This window comes from Pygocentrus nattereri, chromosome 10 (assembly GCF_015220715.1).
Source record: "Pygocentrus nattereri isolate fPygNat1 chromosome 10, fPygNat1.pri, whole genome shotgun sequence".
NCBI classification, from domain to species: domain Eukaryota; kingdom Metazoa; phylum Chordata; class Actinopteri; order Characiformes; family Serrasalmidae; genus Pygocentrus; species Pygocentrus nattereri.
The window spans coordinates 11982548-12004679 of record NC_051220.1 but is presented as its reverse complement, the minus strand read 5'-3'; positions in this window follow the sequence as shown (position 1 = coordinate 12004679).

Genomic DNA, 22132 nt, shown 5'->3' with positions numbered 1-22132 from the left:
CCTTTTCTATGTGCCGGTATAAAAGGCTACATCCATTTCACTGGTGGGTGTTAATCACTGAAGCCTGTGCAAGGACATTGCAACAAAACGTATCTTAGCAAGTAAAAAGTATTTTAAAACTATTCACTACATGTACTAGTTTTCATTGAGAAATGTTAGATAAATATCATCAATTTCTCTAACCTCATTTCTGATGTAGCCGAGCCAATACAAAAATCAGGGATTGAAGAAATAAGATCAAAACTAAAAAAAAATCTAATAGTAAAATGAATAGTACAAAATATATTAAATTAGAATAAACTGTTAAGATTGCAAAAATAATATAATAAACAACAGTCAAAATAGGGATACAATAAAATAATATACAAGCATAATACATAGTTTTTAAAATAAATAAAAGAAAATGTCAAACTAAGTCGCAAAATATAGGGGGTCCAGGACCCCCTAAATCATGTGTCAGGCTCCAGTCCTCGAGGACCAAAACTCCTCAGACTTCAGCACACTACCTCACTAAACACACCAGATTCAGCTCATCAGCTGATCAGCAAGGCCTTCATGAACTGAATTCAGAGTGTTATATGAGAGTAAACACTGATCTCCACAGCACTTTGGACCAGAAGGTCTCCAGTTTGACATGCCTGCCCTAACTTTACTTACTTGGACCCCGTAAACATTTTAAAAATAAAAATTCTAGGTGTGGAGGGTCTTTGAATATAAACGTATTATGATGTTATGCTGTCTGATTAATGTGTGGAAGGCCACTACGGCAAGTGAGTTAGGAGACAACTTGGGACCCCCAAATACCAGGGGGCGTTTAACAAACTGTGTAAAGAAATAACTCAGCAGTAACTAAGAAGTAAAAGTCGACAATAATTAAAAAGTAGAAAATGTAAAATAATAACCAAAACATACTGCACATGTGTGCCACTTCTCCCTCAGGGTTACGGGGGGTGCTGGAGCCTGCCCCAGCTGTTATTGAGCGGAAGGCAGGATACACCCTGGACAGGTCGCTAGTCCATCGTAGGGCAGGCAGACAGACATACATACACATTGACCCCTAGGGGCAATTTACCATGTCCAGTCGGCCTGACTGCATGTCTTTGGACTGTAGGAGGAAACCCATGCAGACATGGGGAGAGCATGCAAACTCCACATAGAAAGGATCCTAGTCACCTGGCTGGGGAATCAAACCCAGTTCATACTTGCTGTGAGGCGACAGTGCTACCTACCAGTGGTGCACAGTAACTAAGTAAATGTAATTAGTTACTGTACTTAAGTAGTTTTTTTGTGTATCTGTACTTTACTTAAGTATTTCCATTCTGGGCGACTTTTTACTTTCACTCCACTACATTGCAAAGTCAAGTATCTGACTTTTTACTCCATTACATTATGAAAAATCTGTCGTTCCTTTTGGTTTCTGTGTGTATAAAAATGTAACATTCAAAACAAAAGAAGTGCAAAGCAAGAGCACCAATCAGGGCACAGCGATCACTTTGTTCTGAGCTTGTTTTAACCTGTTGGTCATACCGACCCAGTGCAGCACACGGTTCAATGTCAGTGCAGCAGTGTAAAAATTTGGGAGCACATACATCACCTAAATCATGGAATTAACCTAACTTTGTGTATATAGACCACAATATAGAAATATGTACACATATGCAGTCGTGACTGGCACGTTTCTTTTTTTCTGAATTCATACACACACTTTCATTTTATAGTAAATTACTTTATGTTTATGAACAGAGGCCTACAGATCAATATAGTAAAGGAAACTCATTTGTGATCCTGAGTTTAAAGCCAGTTTTTATTCAACTTGTAACTAATTTACAAAATAATTTTAAACTGAAACTTTGCTTGTGTGTAAAAAGTGATTTCAGAGCCACTCGGTTCTCCCTGATGGAAACTGTTTACCTTCAGTGTTTTGTGCTTATGATCATTTTAATAGACGTCAGCATCACTAATTAATGACGTTCTATTAAAAGAATAGTTTAGCGAGAAAGACGCTGGAGTATTTTCACCTAAAATGAGTTCATGAAGCGAGTCTTATTATAAAAATGACAACAGGACATCAGAGCCATAATTAATCTTTTAGTACTTTTACTTTTGATACTTAAGTACATTTGAAGGCAAATACTTTTGTACTTTTACTCAAGTTGAGGTCTAGAGGACTTCTAGAAGGACTTCTACTTTTACTGGAGTAATATTTTACCTTGGGTATCTCTACTTTAACTCAAGTACATGATTTTTGTACTTCATCCACCTCTGCTACCTACCGTGCCGCCCCTAAACATACTGCAACATATTACAAGTTGTCTAAAATTAAATAAGTGTCCAGCTATAGAGATTCCTGTAGTAAATTTCAGTTCACTGGTGCTGCAACTAAAAGCAGATTTTCCAAGTTCAGTAAAAGCTCTCAGTACCTGAAGGGTGATCCGATCACTGGAACCAGTCTGATAAACTGCACTGTTTTAATTTTAGTATTTCTGTGATATATGATGGCAAATGGCCAGTAAGAGCTTTATAGATAAAAGCAAGCTGATAAAGATAGAAATTACCAGCCGACCTCTTCATACAATGTACCCTGATGGTACTGTAAAATCACCAGTAATGAATCTTAAAACAGTGAAGAACAGAGTCTAAAGTTAATAGTTGCAGGCGCATATCTGTATATTACATTGCTATGATCCAGAATAGACAATAGCATTGCTCCAGTCTTTTACCTTGTGTGCATTGGGAAACACATTTTAATACAGGAAGCCAAGTATTCAACTCAGTTTACATGTAAGCTTGTTAGTGCAGTATTTAAAAGTGTCTTTGTGGTCTAGTCATATACCAAGGTATTTATATTCACTAACACTTTCAATGTCAGTGTTAAAAGTGTTAAAAGCAATGTTACAGATTGTGGAAAATATTCTCAAAGATTCTCAACAATTGAGACTGGTATATGATTGTGATTGTAGGGTTTGTAGGGTTGTTAGTTTCTCCACTGCAGTACCAATATAGTCAGCTGAGCAATAAAAGACAGTGTAGTCAGCATATAAATGTACTTTTCAATTGACAATGGCAATGGAGGAGACAATGCTATTGATTTAGGTATTAAGTAATGCTGATCCGAGGACCGAGCCTTGAGGAACCCCCTTAGTTGCTGGTAGAAGCTCTGATTTACTTTGTCCTGAGACCGTACATTGCTGTCTATCAGAACAAAACATCAAATATTAGAATAAGACTAACCCATTTACCTGTTTTAAGTGATTCTATTAAATAAAAGATCTCAGTGTATTGGCAGGTAATGTTTGTTTTAAGCTAATTTATTAAAACAAATTATAATTTGACTTACTAAAAATACAAAATGCCTAAAATGTCTAAAAATGAGTTAAATAAGCTTTTAATAAGCTCACAACAACCTTGAAATGAGAAATATTACATGTATCAGCCGGATAATTTTACTTGCTGAATGAGTAGACATTTAGTGTTTTGCTGTAAATGTGGCTCTCCTGTTGATTTTCCCCTAAATGTGTGGCTCTTTTGGACGGATCTACTGTACATTTCACGCCTCTTATTTTCTTTAGCTGCTTTTTTTTCGTGCCACATTGACACATTTAAGACTAAAACTATAAGATGCTGCTGAAGCCAACTTGGTAAGCTAATTAAATTAACATTACATCTCTCTCTCCTCAAGGCTCTGAAAAGAAACAGTAGACGTTAATGTTAGCTTTTCCAGAGTGCTGAGGCCCAGAGGAGATTGAGACATGATTAAAGGTGAAGGCAGTAATGTGGCCATGTACTCCACACGTTCTGCTATATTTAGTAAGTTTCATTAAGTAGAGAACTAAGGCATGCCCCAAGAACAGACCTTCTGAACTCAACCTAATCCACACTGCACTTCATCAGAGGCAGAGGAATGTGCGCAGGTTAGCTAAAGTAGGCCAAGATGAAGTCTGCTGCTGTAGTGTGGTCCATGCTAATTTCTGTTGGAGGAGGAGTCTGGAGCTTTTAGTGCTTCACTCAGTCTGAGGACCTGATTTGGTGATGGGCTGCATGTGTCATCACCCGTCAATTCCTGTCTACAGGACTGCTGTTGTCCGCATAATATTTGTGTGGTGGACTATTCAAAAGGTGGAGCTACAGGGGACTCTCTGTCTGAACTGTGTGCTGCTCTGATTTCTACATTCCCCAAATTTCTCTGGGATCAAGGGGCCAAGCTGTTTTGGTCACCTTACTGATTTGACCTTGTTAACCATTGGCACCAGGATGCCACCCACATGCCCTCTGACCTCGGTGAAAAGGATTGGGTCATTGTTGCTAGGAAACGGTGTCTATGAAGAGTGTGTTTAGCTAATATCCAGACAAACAGACTTTCTCTGAAAGGTTATCTAGACCTGGAGTTTATAACGAATGAGGTGAGGTAGAGTCAGGATGTGAGAGTGAGTTTGTTTTATTTGGGCAGTAAAATCTGTAAGTTTTCTTTGGGGACTATTTTGCCTCACAGAAACCTACAGTTATGAATAAAAAATATATTTTAGCCTGGAAAACTACTGTAAAACAACGTCTCAGACATCAGGCAATGTGTATTCATAACCATTTCATGGAATAACTCATTAGGTCTGATTCTGATTTGGGTGCATTGTGAGGACCCTCCAGCTCCTCTTCATGGTCGGGGCTTTAGAATCAGCAAACGGCCACAGATTCATCAGTGCAGCTGCAGTTTTGCAGTGAAATAAAAGAAGACAATAAATTGCAGCCACAGCCTTCACGACAGTGCACTTTCTCATGAATATATTATATATTATATTATATTTAACAGAGATAAAGCCAATGAGCTGCAGTATTGGGGACCTTGCATTGACAATATAATGTTTGGCACAAGTGGAAAAAAATGCCACAAAATAATCTTTTTTTACCTGAAGTACATTTAGGAGAATACTTTTATGCTTCTTGGGTAAAATATGTTATACTTCAACTTTTACTTGACTGACCTCTGTAATGACACTTCATTATCCTAATTTAAACTTTAATTTATCATTTGATTTTTAATTTCCTAATTTAATTTCTAATTTGATTATTTTCTCTTTAAAATCCATTGTTTTGATCAAGTTTTTTTTATTCATGTATTTAAATGCTAGTCTCCTTTCTTTTTTAAAATAATCATATATCATTTATAAAATAATAAAATATAATTTGTAGAGCACTTTAAATGACAGCAGTGTATGAAAGGTGCTATATGAATAAACTTGCCTTGCCTTGAGTTGATTGTTTTACTAGATTGCTAGTACTTTTACTTATGTAAGGGATTTTGATTGCACCAAACCAACATCCTAAACCAGCATAGATTAACATGGGGCTCGTGCTGGTTTTCAGCTGGGATGAAAGAGCTCATGTGTACGTCTGTATTCTAAACTCGATCTACATGACCAGATGCAGTGAAATGCTAATTAACTGCTTCGAGTGTCGGGAAGGAAAACTGGGGGCGAACTTGAGGCAGTTGTCTTGAGAAACGTGTGGATATGATATGAGGCAGTGATATGATTTGTACCTAAGATTTACATTTCCTGCAGTTTCCCCTCTGCAGGCCTGGTGTGATGTATAGCTGGCCTGATTGCTGAGTATTGATTATCACTTTGCGTGAGCTCATGCTCCTGTGTTTGATTTGAGCTGCTCTCCAGCCTCCCTCATTGTGTCCAGTGATGAATGATTATTGAGTCCGGTCACACTTGTTCTGCAAACATTTTTTACTCCTTCCTCTCTCTCGGTGGCGCCCGTGGCCTTCGGCTGCTCTGGAAAAATGAGACTGTGCGTTATATGTTATTAATCAGCTTTTTTATTATTTTATGCTACATTAATAATTGCAGGCGTTTAGCCTAGAGGCCTGGTGTCATTTTGAGGACCGGAATGATGTAGTCGTCTGGAGAAACATCGGCTGATCGAGACAATCGAGGGCCAAATGCCTGTAGAGCTGGTGATCGATGTGGTTGCTGAACTGCTGAGCTGTAGATTAGCACAGTGTGCCAGGTTAAAGTACATTTTGTTTATGCTCAAGGTGAGAAATACAGGGGGTGCTAATTAACCTCTTGGACCCATCTTGGATCAAAATACTAGGGGGTCCCTGAAAATAAATTTATGACGTTATGCTGTCCATTAGGGTAAAATCGACAGATTTTGTTGGCGTTGAAGCATCAGCCCCACTATGGTGAGTGAGTTAGCAGCCTGTCTACATGGGACCCTGGAATACCAGGGGTATTTCACACACTGGTTTTGTTGTCATTTTTGGTGCTTGTGTAACTGAGCAACAATCCAGCGCCCTTCATTGGATTTCTAGGCCCCGTCTACGAATCGGAGTGTGCTGTTTACATGACATTTACATTGACATTTACAGCATTTAGCAGACGCTCTTATCCAGAGCGACTTACAAAAAGTGCTTTGTCAATCTAGAGAAAGTATCTTTGCTAGTTACCAATAGCTTAGAGAAAAAGACTGAGCTCAGATACTGCTAGAAACAAATATGTCACTGCAGAGTTGAAGGCAGAACTCTGTGCCATTCAATGCAATACAATAACAAACAATACAATAAACTACAATACACAGTGAAGTACAATAAAAATAAGTGCAGCTTATAATTCAGTGCTCATTTAAGTGCTGTGTAAAGAGATGAGTCTTCAGTCTACGTTTGAAGACAGCAAGAGACCCTGCTGTTCGGACAGCCAGTGGGAGTTCATTCCACCATCTGGGTGCCAGTACAGAGAACATTCTCGACGCTTGTCTTCCGTGCACCTTGAAGGATGGCGGGTCAAGCCGAGCTGTACTTGAAGCTCGAAGGGCTCGTTGTACAATTTGAGATTTCACCATTGCCATCAAGTAGGTAGGGGCTGGTCCATTTTTGGCTTTGTAGGTGAGCATTAGGGTTTTAAATCTGATGCGTGCAGCTACAGGAAGCCAGTGAAGGGAGCGCAGCAGTGGGGTGACGTGGCTGAACTTGGGCAGATTGAAGATGAGTCGTGCTGCCGCATTCTGGATGAGTTGCCGAGGCTTGATGGTCTGCATGGGAAGACCAGCCAAGAGTGAGTTGCAGTAGTCAAGCCTTGAGATAACATGACCACTTCAAAAAGCAGAAAACTGCAGAAATTAAGTGCATGCAAATGTATTCAGTGTCTCAGACATCAGGCAGTGAATTCATTACCATTTCATGTAATAAATTTGTGAGGGAGCTTTTAGAGGTGGACGTCTGGTTCCTATCACCACCACTGTGAACTATTCTGACTCTGTAAGTTTCTCTAGAACAGAGCGTTTCACACCAAACCATTCGGAAGCACTGTTTACATCTTTAATATTTAATTAGGCTGGACATTTGGAAAATTGATGGTATTATCCTTGACATAAGTACTTCTCTTTTTAGGTGAGGCTGAAGCAGATTTAAGAAAGTCACGGAGTTTAATGGACAAAGTAGAGATATAACTTCTGAGATTTTTCTGTGACCCCCTTTAGTGCTCCCTGCAGACCCTCAATTTAAGAGCTGTTGTCTTAAGGAATTGTGAGACTCACCATTAAGTCTTCCGAGACATCAGAGAGCAGCATATCAGCTGATTTATTTTACATGTCCAGTGAACAACCAATCAGACTCACTCTGCACAGACCTACAGAGAAACTGTCTCAGGCTCAGATTTCATCACTTCATTAGCCCACTGTAAATCCCTCTCTCTCTTTCTCTCACTCTGTCACACATGCACAGAAGCACAGTGTATATCTGTGTCAGTTATTGCCTTCATATGTTCATGTGTGGGCCATATGTGCAGTGTGTCCATATGTGTCTGTCTGTGGTTATTCTGATGTTCTACAGTAGCACACATGTGTTTTCAGTTTGATGATGAACTCTGACAGAGTAAATGATGATGTATTGGTGGCATGTATTTGACCCATCTGGGTCTCAGCCAGTTGCATAAAACACTGTTAGTTCTATCAGCTCTATCAGCTTTAATAATTCTATCAACTCTATCAGCTCTATCAGCTCTATTAGTTCTATGAACTCTATTAGCTTTATCAGCTCTATCAGCCCTATTACTTCTATGAATTCTATCAACTCTATTAGCTCTATCAGCTAATCTGTATGAAGTCTAATAGCACTGTCACATCCGTCAACTCCAGTAGTTGTATCAACTCTAGCAATACTATCAGATTTATTAATGACGTTTCTCTTTCTTTCTCACTCTATTCTTTCTTTTTCTCCCTTTTTCTCTCCGGCCCCCCTCCCTCTCCTCTCTCTGAGTGAAGACTGAGTGGAAAAACAAGTTCAGTAGAAATCTTTTTATTTAGATGTTGCTCATCAGCATGACACATATCCCCACACACACATACACACACATACAGCGAAAGGAAAATAAAGTTTCTTTTCTGTTTCACTCAAACCATAACAAACCTGGAGAGTTTCTTTTCTGTATGAATGTGTTTCGCTCCAGTTCAGCCCCTCTTCTAAACAAACCTTTATACTTCATTCTAATAATAACAGATTTCAGTTCTGAGAATCCAGTTCTGCTTCACATTAATCCCTCAGACTTCCAGACTAAATCTCTCTGACCTAAAAATGATGAAATTTTATACACAGTGGTCACTACACCCTCCGTTTGCAGTCTAATTATTATATCGCCATTATTATTTCGCCTGTTAAAGGTGAATGATCTGGATTTCAGCAGAAGCACATCAGGTGTTTCTAATAAAGTGATATGTGAGTAGAAGCACAGGGTAGGTGTTTCCAATAAACTGGCCAGTGGGTGTAAGTACAAGGTAGATGTTTCTAATAAAGTGGCCAGTGAATGAACACACAAGAAAGGTGTTTCTAATAAAGTGGCCTGTCAGTGGAAACACAAGGCATTTCTAAAAAACGTGGCCAGTTAGTGGAAGTACAAGGTAGGTGTTTCTAATAAAGTGACCAGTCAGTGCAAATACAAGGTAGGTGTTTCTAATAAAGAACAAATGCTGCAGGACTGATGCACAAACAGTAGAGTTGGAGGCCTAAAAACCCATTTTTCCATCTCTCTCTCTCTCTCTCTCTCTCTCTCTTTCTCTGTCCAGATGACCCTGCTGGAGTTCTCTGCATGGTGATGGAAAGCAGCACGCACACACACATACACACACACACACACACACACACACACACACACACACCCACACACACACACACACAGTGCCATGTGTCTCTCTCTGTGTGTGGCCTCCTATCCTCTGTCCTCTCTCATATTCCCATCTCTGTCCTTTATTTAAATCTCTTTTTCATTCTCTCCCGCATCTTCATCTGTTTCTCCCTCAGTGTCTTTCTTCTACTCTCTACTCTCTTCTTTACTTCTCTCCTTTCTTCTATTATTCTCTTCTTCTTTCTTCTCTATCTCTTTCTCTTGCTCTCTCTCTCTCTGTCTCTCTCTCCAATATAATCATGTTCCATTTTTGTTTTATTGTTCCTCTGGTTGCTGTACTGTCACAACAACTCAAAACAAGTCATCACTCTGTGTGTGTGTGGTCTGATATTGAAAGTCCATCTACATCATGTTCACGTGAAGACAATAAACAATGAATTTATCTCAAGCCGAGGGTGAGTGGGCTGGTTGCACTGCAGGTCGAAATCAGAGCCTGAGGGATCAGCAATCTCAACAGCAGCATCTGTTTCTCCAGCAATCAATAAAAACAGTGTCTGGAACTGTTCTGTTTCTCTTACGTCTTTATGACTTCATTCCTCCACCCCCCCCCTATCAATCCCTCCATCATTCCTCCTTTCCTGGGTCTAGAGTGAACAATGTAGAAACAGTCATCACCATAAATATCTTATAAATACCTTATTAAGCAGAGCTTCTGTTAGGAAGAGGTTACTCAGCTCAGGTGTTTCAGCCTCACCCATTGATAACTGGCAGCAGAATCAGTCGCACTGAAGAGATTTGAAACATCACCTAACTTTAAAAGTTTGGTGGAGGGGGGATAATAGGCACATTACTATATCGTTGCAACTCATTATCTGTCCTCCACCAAACTTTACTGTTCGCACTATTCATTCTAGTAAGTAAGTAACGTTAGCCTGGCATCCACCAAAACTAGATTCATCCATCAGGTTGCCAGACAGTGAACTATGATTCATTACTCCACAGAACATATTTTCACTGCTCCAGAGTCCAGAGTCACTGTGCTTTACACTACTCCAGCCAACATTTGGAATTGCACATTTTGATATTAGGCTTATGTGCAGCTGCTCAGCCATGGAGACCCATTTCATGAAGGTACCAATGCATAGACCTTGTGCTGGTGTTGCCTCCAGGGGGAGTTTGGAAGTTTGTATGGTTTACTGCTTTGTGGCTCAGCTTTTAGATATTTCCATTTTACATATCATTACACTTACAGTCGATTGGGGCAGATCTAGCAGTGCAGAAATCTCACAAACTGACACGCTTAAAAAAGATCCTAATGGGTTTAGTAAAGACAATGGTACTATATAGAAACACGATGAAATCGTTCTTCAGATTGATGTGGAGTGTTACACATTGTTTATATTGAACTTTTTTGAAACAGGTTCTATACAGCACCAATTAGGGTTCTGACATTATTGTATACAATAGAACAATGCAACACATTCTCCATCAGTCTGGAGAACCTTTTCACCAAAGAGCCAAGTATGTAAATGGTTCTTTAAATGTTCCATTCTACTGCCAGTGTTTGTCTATAGAGACTTCATGGCTATCTGTTTGATTATATACACTTGTTAGCAATGGTGTTTGCTGAAACACCTGAACTCTATAATTAGGAGGGGTGCCCACATACTTTTGGCCACATCACAACAATTGAATTCTAATGGATATTAATCTTGGGCCACTGAGTGTACTGATGAAGTAAGCAACCAGTTTTGTCTAAGCTGAGAAAATGAAAATTTATTTTCTTATATGGAAAAAAAAAGATAGTGTAACAACACACTGCCAGCCAATCTGCTGTTTATTACTATGTAGTTACTGTTTACTAGTTGTTTTTGTTGTTTGAAATCTCTCTATAATTGGTCTGCACAATCCATACAGTTGTTTAGTGTTCTCAAATGGAGTGTACCCGTCACTTACTCACAAGCGTATCGTTACAGAATTAATCATGATAACAGTAGCAGATGTTAATATCGCCCAGGCTTGCGGCACCCAGTAAATTCTCACAGCACCTGTAGAACGACATCTCTGTGCTTTCTTGTCCACAAACTGCTTTTCATTCCTTTTTAAAGCTATTTTAGCTTTTTTTATTGTAAATACCAAGCGGAGCTCTCAGATTGAGTTTGTGTGTAAATTTGTGAGTGTGTTTAATGCAGCCAGGCTGCCGTCCCATATCTCTCTCTCTCTCTCTCTCTCTCTCTCTCTCTCTCAGCTACTTTAGACACATTTTAAACTTTGTTAGACTGAATAAATGGCAGTTCATGTAAATCATTGGGAAAATTACTCCGGTACCGGGAAACGCTCCACAAAATGTCATTTCCAGTCTATTTCAAAATGCAAATGCGTCATCAATCTCTTTCTCTCTCTCTCTCTCTCTCTCTCTCACACTCTCTGTCTCTCTCTCTCTCTCTCTCTGTCTCTCTCTCTTTCCCTCTCCTTTTTCCTCTCTCTGTAGCTCTCTACTTTGCTTTCTCTCATTTCTCTCTCTCTTTCACTCGCTTTCTCTTTAATATTTCTCTTCTCTGTCTCTTTCATTTCTGCCACTCTAAATCATGTCTATCTCCCTTTTGTTTCTCCTTCTCTGTTGGTTCTCTGTCCTTTTCTCTTTCACATCTCTCTGTCATTTCTCTCTTTTGTTTTTCTCTTTAATTTCTCTCCCAATTCTGTCTCTCATTTCTGTCACTATCATTTTGTCTGTCTTCTGTTTCTCTTATCTTTCTCTCTCTATCTATCTAATTTCTCTCTCTATCATGTGTGTCAGTAAGTCTCACAGCACTACTTGCAGGCTCTCTTTGACTCAGCATACAACAAAGAGAGAGAGAAGGAAAGGAAACAGGAAAGAAAGAATGATGAAAGAAAGATTAAAGTGAGAGACACAATAAGAAGACAATGAAAGAGACAAAGAGAGATTGAGAGAGAGCAGGGAGGAAGTAGAGAGATAGAGGGAGAGCGAGGAAGCACAATTGCAATATGTATTACACCCTAAGACAGTGTCTTGGTCTCGGTTTAGCTTGTTCTTGTCCTGGTCTCTGAGTCTAAGGTTTTTGTTCCTGGTCTGATGAGAGTGCAGGTCTAGGATCTGTTCTTGTCTGTCAGATCATCCAAGGCCATTTTTGAAGATTGATGAATACGGACTTTGGTCTTTCATTCAGACTCTATGTGTCCTAGTCTTGGTCTTGGGTGAGACTCGATGTGTCTTGATCTTGGTCTTGACTCAGACTCAAAGTGTCCTCATCTTGGTCTTAAAGGAGACTTAATGCTTTCTGGACGTGATCTTGGCTCAGACTTGATATGTCCAGGTCCATGTCTTAAATGAGACTTAATGTGTTCTGGTCTTGCTCTTAAATGAGACTCAATGCATCCTGGTCTTGGTCTTAAATGAGATACATTGTGTCGTGGTCTTGGTCTTAAATGAGACACGATGTGTCCTTTGTCTTGTTCTTGACTTTGACTCCATGTATGTTGGTTGTGACTTATTTGGCTTATTTTGATCTTGACCTTGAAGTGAAACTTGATGTGTCCTTTGTCTCTGTCTTCTCTGAGATTCAATGTGTCTTTGTCTTAACTGAGATGCAATGAGTCCTGGTCTTGGTCTTCTGTAAGACTCACTGTGTCTTTATCTTGGTCTTAACTGAAACTCAATATATCCTGGTCTTGGTCTTGACTGACACTTGATGTGTCCTCATCCTGGTCTTAGCTGAGACTTAGTGTGTCCTGGTCTTGGACTTGACTCAGATTCAATATGACCATGTCTGCAACTTTACCCAGACTTGATATGTACTGGTCTCTGTCTTATTTTTTACCAAATGTGTCCTGGTTTTGGTCTTGAGTCAGAATCAATGTCTAGAAAGTGTTGTTAGTAAATTTGCTGTGGAAAGAAAAAACTTGTAAAAACAAATCTGTCTGTAAGGGGAACAGATGGAGAAGCATGTTAGGCATTTCCCCCTCCCCTCTCTCTCTCTCTCTCTCTCTCTCTGTCTCTCTCTTCCTCTGTTTAGCACAGAGAGTGGAGCAAAGAAAAGGGAAAACATTCTTGCATATTTACATACCTGAACTTGCTCAGTTTTCCAGTTCAGCCGCAGTGTTAGTGTATTGGTGAGAGCATCTATTTACACGCTTACTGAGATACTTCCCTGTTTATTTTAGTTCAGTACACACTGAACGCTCTCTGTAGGCAATTTGCAGCATTGAAGTCTTTCTATTCTCCTGAAAAGCTGGCGTGTGTAGATATGTGAATGTATTTATCAAACCATGAATTTTCTCCTCCTAACCAGTGAACTCATTCTGATATACAGCTTGCTTTACAACAGAAATTTCAAAGCAACTTACTTGTAACTTGTACAAGTCTGTAGGAGTCTAAGATTTATTGCTGTCAGTAAAAAAACTGTTCAAATTTTAAAAATGGTTAATCAAAAAGATAGGAAACAGGATGAAAGTTGCAGATACTGACGTTTCAATCCATACTACATTTATGTTTGTATGTGGAACAGGAAATATTTTATTATGATTTAAATTTGATCAAGTATTATTATTGTCTGTAGACAGAAAAACATTTTTAATATTCTTTAGGGTTAATATTGGCTTTAGGTACTTACAGATGTCATAAATTATACAGACTCTACAGCAGTTTTACAGTGGAGGTGTTTCTAATAAAGTGGCCAGTGAGTGGAAGCACAAGGTGGATGTTTCTAATAAAATGGCCAGTTAGCGGAAGCACAAGGTGGGTGTTTCTCATTTTCAAGACAATTTCAAGATCTCTGGTCGATCAAAATAACTCTGGTGTTGTTTGATGTAACTTGTTTTGGCTGTAGAGAATCTCTAGATTCTTTATATTAAAAAAAAAAACTGATATAATAAAACTGTTGGTACACAGATTGTCCAGAAGTGGCTCAGGCCTCTGAGGGTAGGCTTGTGAAATAATGCCGAACTCTCCACAGGCATTCTGGACACTTCAGCAGCTCCAGCGGGTTTGAAATGTAAATGTGGTCAGGGCTGATTTTGCCGAGGGTGGTGTTTGAGCAGTCTGCGCTGTTTGGCTCTCATTTCCCTGATCTGTATCGGTGTATTGATCTCCCATTGGAGCACTCAGTATTGACCGGCCCGTTAGCAGCAGCACGACACTGTCAACACCCGCCGCGCCCTACACACACTCTGCCAGCCCCCTGCATGGCTCTCTAAAGAGAACACAACACACTCGTCACGGCCCACGCCAATGCAGATATTGATCACCTCACCTAAAATAGCCTGGGGAGGGCCGGCTTTAAAGCTAGTGCTTTTTTCTCTGCTGGATTTGGCCTAAATTGTGCTGTCAATAGTTATTCTCTCAACAGTCCTTATTAATAGTGGAGCGAAGTTAATCGCTGCTGCAGTGCTGGTGCTGCTCTTTCTGCTAGAAGTAAATGAAGAGTAATTTAAAGCAATAGTTTGGCAAACAATACAAATTACAACCATGTTTACCCCTTGTTACCCCAAATGTCATCAATCAGGCAAGATGTGTTTGCTATTTGAAGTTTTTTTCCTTAGTTTTAACACTAGAGCGTTGAGAAGTAGCTAGCAAGTATTGGCTTATGTCCTGCTAAATAGCATGTTGCTAACTGCATGCCTCAATCATAGCACCTTGTGATAGTGGTGATTTGAGATTTAGGGTTGTAATGGGCCCACAGGTCCTGTTCAGGGGCCAAATAAGTGCCCTCAAATTCCAGTAAGTCTTGAAGTTCTAATGAGAACTCCTAATCAATCCTAATCAATTCACGTCCATCTAGACATGCAATCTAGTGCAGCATCATTTTTAGATGGTTCATATCAATTTCAGCCAAAAATCACTTGTAGTTGGGTATCTTGGTTGCATTACCTTGGGGGATTCAAGAAAACATTGGTTCCTGTGTGTATTAAAAATGTTCACCACTATAATATTTTAAAATAGTAAAAATGCTAAAAATAATAATACAATAAACTATAAAAAGATGTATAGAAACAGGGATGTTTATATATTCCTAAAATTATTCCATAAACAACCTCAATAAACAATCCTTTAAGCTAAGGAGATATTTGTCCATAAACCACCTCAATAAATGCTCCTAAATAGTAAAATAGGAGATGTTAGTCCCTAAGCAACCCCAATAAAAGTTCATATACAGTAGATTACGAGATATTAGTCCATCAACAACTTGATAAATGCTCCTATTCCAAAAACAGGTCAATAAATACTTATATACACTAGAATAGGAGACAATAGTCCATAAACAACCTCAACAAACCTTGAATAACAACTACACTATTTGAAAATAGTAAAAGTGCAAATAATAATAACACAACAAGATGCATATAAACAAAAATATCTAATATAAACTATGACTTTCTTCTGGCCTGCACCCTCTGTATACCCTTAAAAAAGGCAGTTCTTTGAGGGTTGTTTAGTAAAGACAGTGATTTTATATAGACCCATGAACACTAAATCAACCATTTGCATGGTTAAGGGGTTTTTTTGCACTATGAGATGCTTCTGAGAAAGTGTTGTATATGGTTAGCACCAAAAATGGTTGTTGTATTGTTACAGTGTCAAGCTTCTATACAATAGACGAAACGTTTTTGGTGGTAAACAGAACCATTTTCAAAGAGCCAAATACAACACATTCTCCACCAAGCTGAACTATTTAATCTTTCGGATATGAATAGTTCTTTATAGAGTCATTGACTTTATTAAAGAACCCTTGTATAATCCTTTACAATGTCCACAGCAGCACTCGCCGTCCTGTCCACTCCAGTTACAGCGGCGTACTGAAATCGGTATTGGATTTATGTCTGTGGGTGATTTTAGTATTCATTTGTGTATTGCATTTCTGTCTGTGCTCTTTTTTATCGCTGTTGAGACCAGTGAGACGTCTCCTGAAATCTCACTTTATCACCCTGTGATTTTACCGCCCGCTGTTGTTCCGCTGAGCTTGATCAATATCTGGATATCTGTCTCTTTAAATAGACTTTTATTATTTTATTTTTGTGTTTAGCTGTGAATCACAGAGAGATCAGATAAGGGGAGACAGTAAAACTGTCGCTGTCGTAGTGTTTGCTGTCTGAAACGTCTGCTGATGCTCTGCTGTTTCCTTCTAGTCAAGTTTCTTGCCACATCGTTTATAAGGCGCACATGTTGTTTATCAGATTTGGTATTTGTTTAACCTTTCGAGATGTACATGAATGCTCTTTGCTTTTGCATGTCTTTGTATTTTATATGATAATATTGTCACTGTTGAGAAACGTCAAGTTCTATCTTCAGAGTCAACACAAGCTCAGCTAATCCTAATGCAGTCCTTTCTATATGTTAGAAAAGGAGACATTAATCCATGAACAACTTAATAAATGCTCCTATAGAGCACAGCATGAGATATCAGTCCCTAAACAACCTCAATAAATGTTCATATACAGTAGAATAGGAGATGTTAGTACATAAACAACTTGATAAACGCTCCTATGTACTAGAACAGGACATATTAGTCCCTAAACAACCTCAATAAAAATTGATATACAGTAGAATAGGAGATATTAGTCCATAGACAACTTGGTAAACACTCCTATTCACTAAAACAGGAGATATTAGTCCCTAAACAACCTCAGTAAATGTTCATATACAGTAGAATAGGAGATATTTGTCCATAAACAACTTGATTAACGCTCCTATTCACTGGAACAGTAGATATTAGTCCCTAAACATCCACAATAAACATTCATATACAGTATAATAGGAGATATTAGTCCATAAACATCTTTACAAACACTCCTGCACACTAGAATGGGAGTTCATAAATGACCTCAAGAAATGCTCCTTTATACTGGAACAGGAAATATTAGTCCATTAATAAATGCTTCTACACACTATGAATAGGAGATATTAGTCCATTATCCTATATGACAGAAAAAGAAGATATTATTATAGAATCACAAACACATTTTGAGCCATAGCCCCTTTCTTTTAGGCAAATAAATGGTGACTTTTGTTTTCTTCATCTCTTTCGTCATCACTCAACAACACTAATATAAACTAGAATAGAGACATAAGTTTGTAAACAACTCCAATAAATGCTCCTATAAACTACAATAGACAGATTAGTCCAAGAAACAGCTCAAAAAACACGATAATGAGCTAGAATAAGTGATATAAGTCCATAAATAACCTCAATAAATATTCTTAAGCACAAGAATAAGTGATATTAGTCTATAAACGTTGTGAATAAACACTCATCTATGCTAGAATAAGAGATATTAGCTCATAAACAACCTCAATAAAAACTCAACTACACTAGAACAGGATATATTAGTCAAAAACCAGCTACACAATACGAATAAATACTACACTCATGCTCATATATACACTCCTACACTCATACTCATATATACTCATACACTATCATAAGAGATATTAGTCTCTAAGTAATCTCAATATATACTGATATACAATAGAATAGGAGAGAAACCAGCCATTAGGGGTGTACTTTGTGTACTTCTGGTGCCAGTCCCAAGCCCGGATAAATGGTGAGGGTTGCGTCAGGAAGGGCATCCGGCGTAAAACTTGTGCCAAAACTATCATGCGGATCACAAATATGATTGCCATACCGGATCGGTCGAGACCCGGGTTAACAACGACCGCCTCCGGTGCTGTTGACCAGCAGGGTGCCAGTGGAAATTGGACTACTGTAGGTCGAAGACCATCAAAGAGGAGAGGAGGAAGGCGGGTTAGACGGCAGCGAGAGAGAAGGAAAGGCAGGAGTGTGGAGGTTAGAGTAGGGACTCTGAACATAGGGACAATGACTGGTAAAGGCAGAGAGCTTGCAGACATGATGGAGAGAAGGAAGGTAGATATTCTGTGTGTCCAGGAGACCAGATGGAAAGGAAGCAAGGCCAGGAACATTGGAGGTGGATTCAAACTGTTCTATCATGGTGGAGAGAGCAAGAGAAATGGAGTAGGGATAATCCTAAAGGAACAGCTTGGGAAAAGTGTTCTGGATGTAAAGAGTGTCAGACAGAATAATGAGCCTGAAGTTGGAGGTTGATGGTGTAATTTTGAATGTGGCCAGTTCATATGCACCACAGGTTGGTTGTCAGTTAGAGGAGAAAGAGGAATTTTGGAGTAAGATGGATGAAGTGGTAGATGGTGTCCTTAGAGAGGAGAGATTGGTGATTGGTGCAGACTTCAATGGACATGTTGGTGAAGGGAACAGAGGGGATGAAGAGGTGCTGGGTATGTATGGTGTGAAAGACAGAAATGCGGAAGGTCAGATGGTTGTAGATTTTGCAAAGAGAATGGAAATGGCTGTGGTGAACACATATTTTCAGAAGAGGGAAGAACACAGGGTGACACAAGAGTGGAGGGAGGTGCACACAGGTGGATTATATCCTTAGCAGGAGATGCCACCTAAAGAAGACTGGAGATTGGAGTGGTGCCAGGGGAAAGTGTAGCAAGGCAGCAGAGGGTGGTTGTCTGTAGAATGAGGTTAGAAACAAAGAAGAGGAAGAGAGTGAAGACAGAGCCAAAGATTAGATGGTAGAAGCTGAAGGAGGAGGATGGTTGCAGGCAGTTCAGGGAAAAATTGCAACAGGCCTTTGGGGGCAGTGAGGAGCTACCTGAGGACTGGGAAACTACAGCTAAGGTGGTGAGAGAAACTGGCAAGAATGTGTTGGGTGTTTCATCTGGTCAGAGGAAAGAAGACAAGGAAAGTTGGTGGTGGAATGAGGAAGTCCAGGAGAGTACTCAGAAGAAGAAAGCAGCTAAGAAAAACTGGGATAACCAGAGAGATGAAGAAAGTAGACAGGAGTACTGTGAGGCTAGTCGCATAGCAAAAAGAATGGTGGCAAAGGCAAAGGCTCAGGCCTATGATGAGCTGTATGAGAGGCTGGACAGTAAAGACGGAGTAAAGGACTTGTATCGTTTGGCTAAACAGAGAGATAGTGCTGGAAAGGATGTACAGCAGGTTAGGCTGATAAAGGATGGAAAGGGAAATGTACTAGTGAGTGAACAGAGAGTGTTGAGTAGATACAAGGAGTACTTTGAAGAACTAATCAATGAGGAAAACGAGAGAGAGAGGAGGACAATGGGGGGAGAGATAGTGGATCAGGAAGTGCAGAGAATTAGTAAGGTCGAAGTGAGGGCAGCTTTAAAAAGGATGAAGAATGGAAAGGCAGTTGGTCCAGATGACATACCTGTGTAGGTACAGAGATGTTTAGGAGAGAAGGCAGTGGACTTTTTAACCAGGTTGTTTAACAAAATCCTGGAGAGTGAGAGGATGCCTGATGAGTGGAGAAGCAGTGTATTAGTCCCCATTTTTAAGAACAAGGGTGATGTGCAGAGCTGCAGTAACTACAGAGGTATAAAGTTGATGAGCCACACCATGAAGGTATGGGAAAGAGTTGTTGAAGCAAGACTAAGGCGAGAGGTCCAGATCAGTGAGCAGCAGTTTGGTTTCATGCCCAGAAAGAGTACCACAGATGCAATTTTTGCGTTGAGAGTGTTGGTAGAGAAGTACAGAGAAGGTCAGAAGGAGCTACATTGTGTCTTTGTGGATCTAGAGAAGGCATATGATAGGGTGCCAAGACAGGAACTGTGGTACTGTATGAGGAAGTCAGGTATAGCTGAAAAGTATGTTAGGGTGGTGCAGGACATGTATGAGGATAGTGAGACAGTGGTGAGGTATGCATTTGGAGTGACAAATGGTTTCAAGGTGAAGGTAGGGTTACATCAGGGATCAGCTTTGAGCCCCTTCTTGTTTGCAATGGTGATGGACAGGTTGACCGATGAGGTCAGGCAGGAGGCTCCATGGACCATGATGTTTGCAGATGACATTGTAATCTGTGGTGAGAGTGGAGAGCAGGTGGAAGAGAATCTGGAGAGGTGGAGGTTTGCACTGGAGAGGAGAGGAATGAAGGTCAGTAGGGACAAGACGGAATACATGTGTGTGAATGAGAGGGAGGCAGGTCGAAAGGTGAAGATGCAAGGAGTAGAGGTCGTAAAGGTGGATGACTTCAAATATCTTGGGTCAACCATCCAGAGCAATGGACAGTGTAGAAAAGAGGTGAAGAAGATGGTTCAGGCAGGATGGAGTGGGTGGTGACGGATGTCAGGGCTGATGTGTGACAGAAGGATAGCAGCAAGAGTGAAAGGGAAGGTTTACAAGACAGTAGTGCATCCTGCTATGATGTATGGTTTGGAGACTGTGGCTCTGTCTAAAAGACAGGAGGCTGAGCTGGAGGTGGCGGAGATGAAGATGCTGAGATTTTTGTTGGGAGTGACAATGCTGGAGAAGATTAGAAATGAGCAGATCAGAGGGACAGTGAAGCTGGAGCAGTTTGGAGATAAAGCCAGAGAGGCCAGGTTGAGATGGTTTGGACATGTGTTGAGGAGGAATAGTGGATATATTGGGCAAAGAATGTTGGAGATGGAGCTGCCGGGTAGAAAGTGAAGAGGTAGACCTCAGAGAAGGTTCATGGATGTAGTGAAGGTGGACAATGAGATGGTTGGTGTGAAAGTAGAGGAGGCAATGGATAGGGCAAGATGGAGGCAGATGATCCGCTGTGGCGACCCCTAAAGGGAGCAGCCGAAAGAAGAAGAAGATAGAATAGAATAGGAGATATTAGTTAAAGAACAAACTCAATAAACATACAAATACACTACAAATGGAGACACGCATCTATAAACAAGTTCAATAAACACTCAAGTATATTTGGAGATATTAGTCCATAAACCAGCTGACCAATCTCAATAAATTCTCATATACACTAGAATAGGAGACCAGTAAACAAGCACCATAAACAAGTCCATAAACAAGCTCACTACAAACCCATATAGACTAGAATCATAGATATTACTCTATGAACCAGCTGTACAATCTCAATAAATACTGATATATACTAAAATAGGAAATATTAGTTAATGAACAACCTCAATGAACTCTCATATACACTGGAATAGGACATAGTACTCCATAAACAAGCTCAATAATCATTCAAATACACGAGAGAAGGAGATATTAGTCCATAAACAAGCTCAATAAACACTCATATAGACTATAACCAGAGATATTAGTATATAAACAAGTTCAATAAACACTCCTATAAACTAGAACTAGAGATATTAGTTCATAAACAACCTCAATAACAACTTCTCTAAGCTAGAAAATTAGATATTAGTCTATAAACAAGTTCAATAAACACTATCTGTAACACACTCATACTGCAGCTAAATAGGACGTGCATCTGTCTGAGAATTCTATGCTTTGAAAAATGGCCAGCAAAACGTCCTCCAGAGGCAACACCAAGCCGAAGGAAGCAGCTTGTCACAGTGCTGCTAGCCATCATGATAACATTAGTGCTGAAGTGCTAACGCCAAGTTACGTGAGGGAGCTGCTAGAGGCTATTAGTTCTGATGTCTCGAGCACACGGACGGAAATTCTGACAGAGCTCCGGGCTTCTGTTACCCTACTCCAAAGTATCTGGCAATGAAAAGAAAATTGAAGCAATTGAATCTACTCTGACGACCCTTGACACAAAATTATCTGAGCTCTGAGGTGCTGTGACATCACTGCAGGCCGAAAGGGCACATCTACAAGCGCGTGTGGACGATCTGGAAAATAGGTCCAGGCGTCAAAATATTAGAGTGGTTGGGCTTCCAGAAAAGGTTGAAAATGGTAACACTACAATTTTTCTTGAATCCATTCTAAGTGCAGTTTTTGGAGAGGAGAGTTTTCCCCGCAAACCCGAAGTTGATCGAGCTCAATATGCTTTGCGGCCCTTACCACCACCAAACGCTCCACCGAGAACCACGATTGCCCTTATGCACCACTACAAGATTCTTCCCCGATCTTAGCACCGATTTAATGCGCTAGAGAGCCGAATTCAACCTGGTGAAAAGGCAACTTCACCAGGCCGGGGTGAAATTTTCCCTTACTCATCCAGAAACGGCTCCAGGCTAGAATTTAAATCCCCAAAAGAAGCAT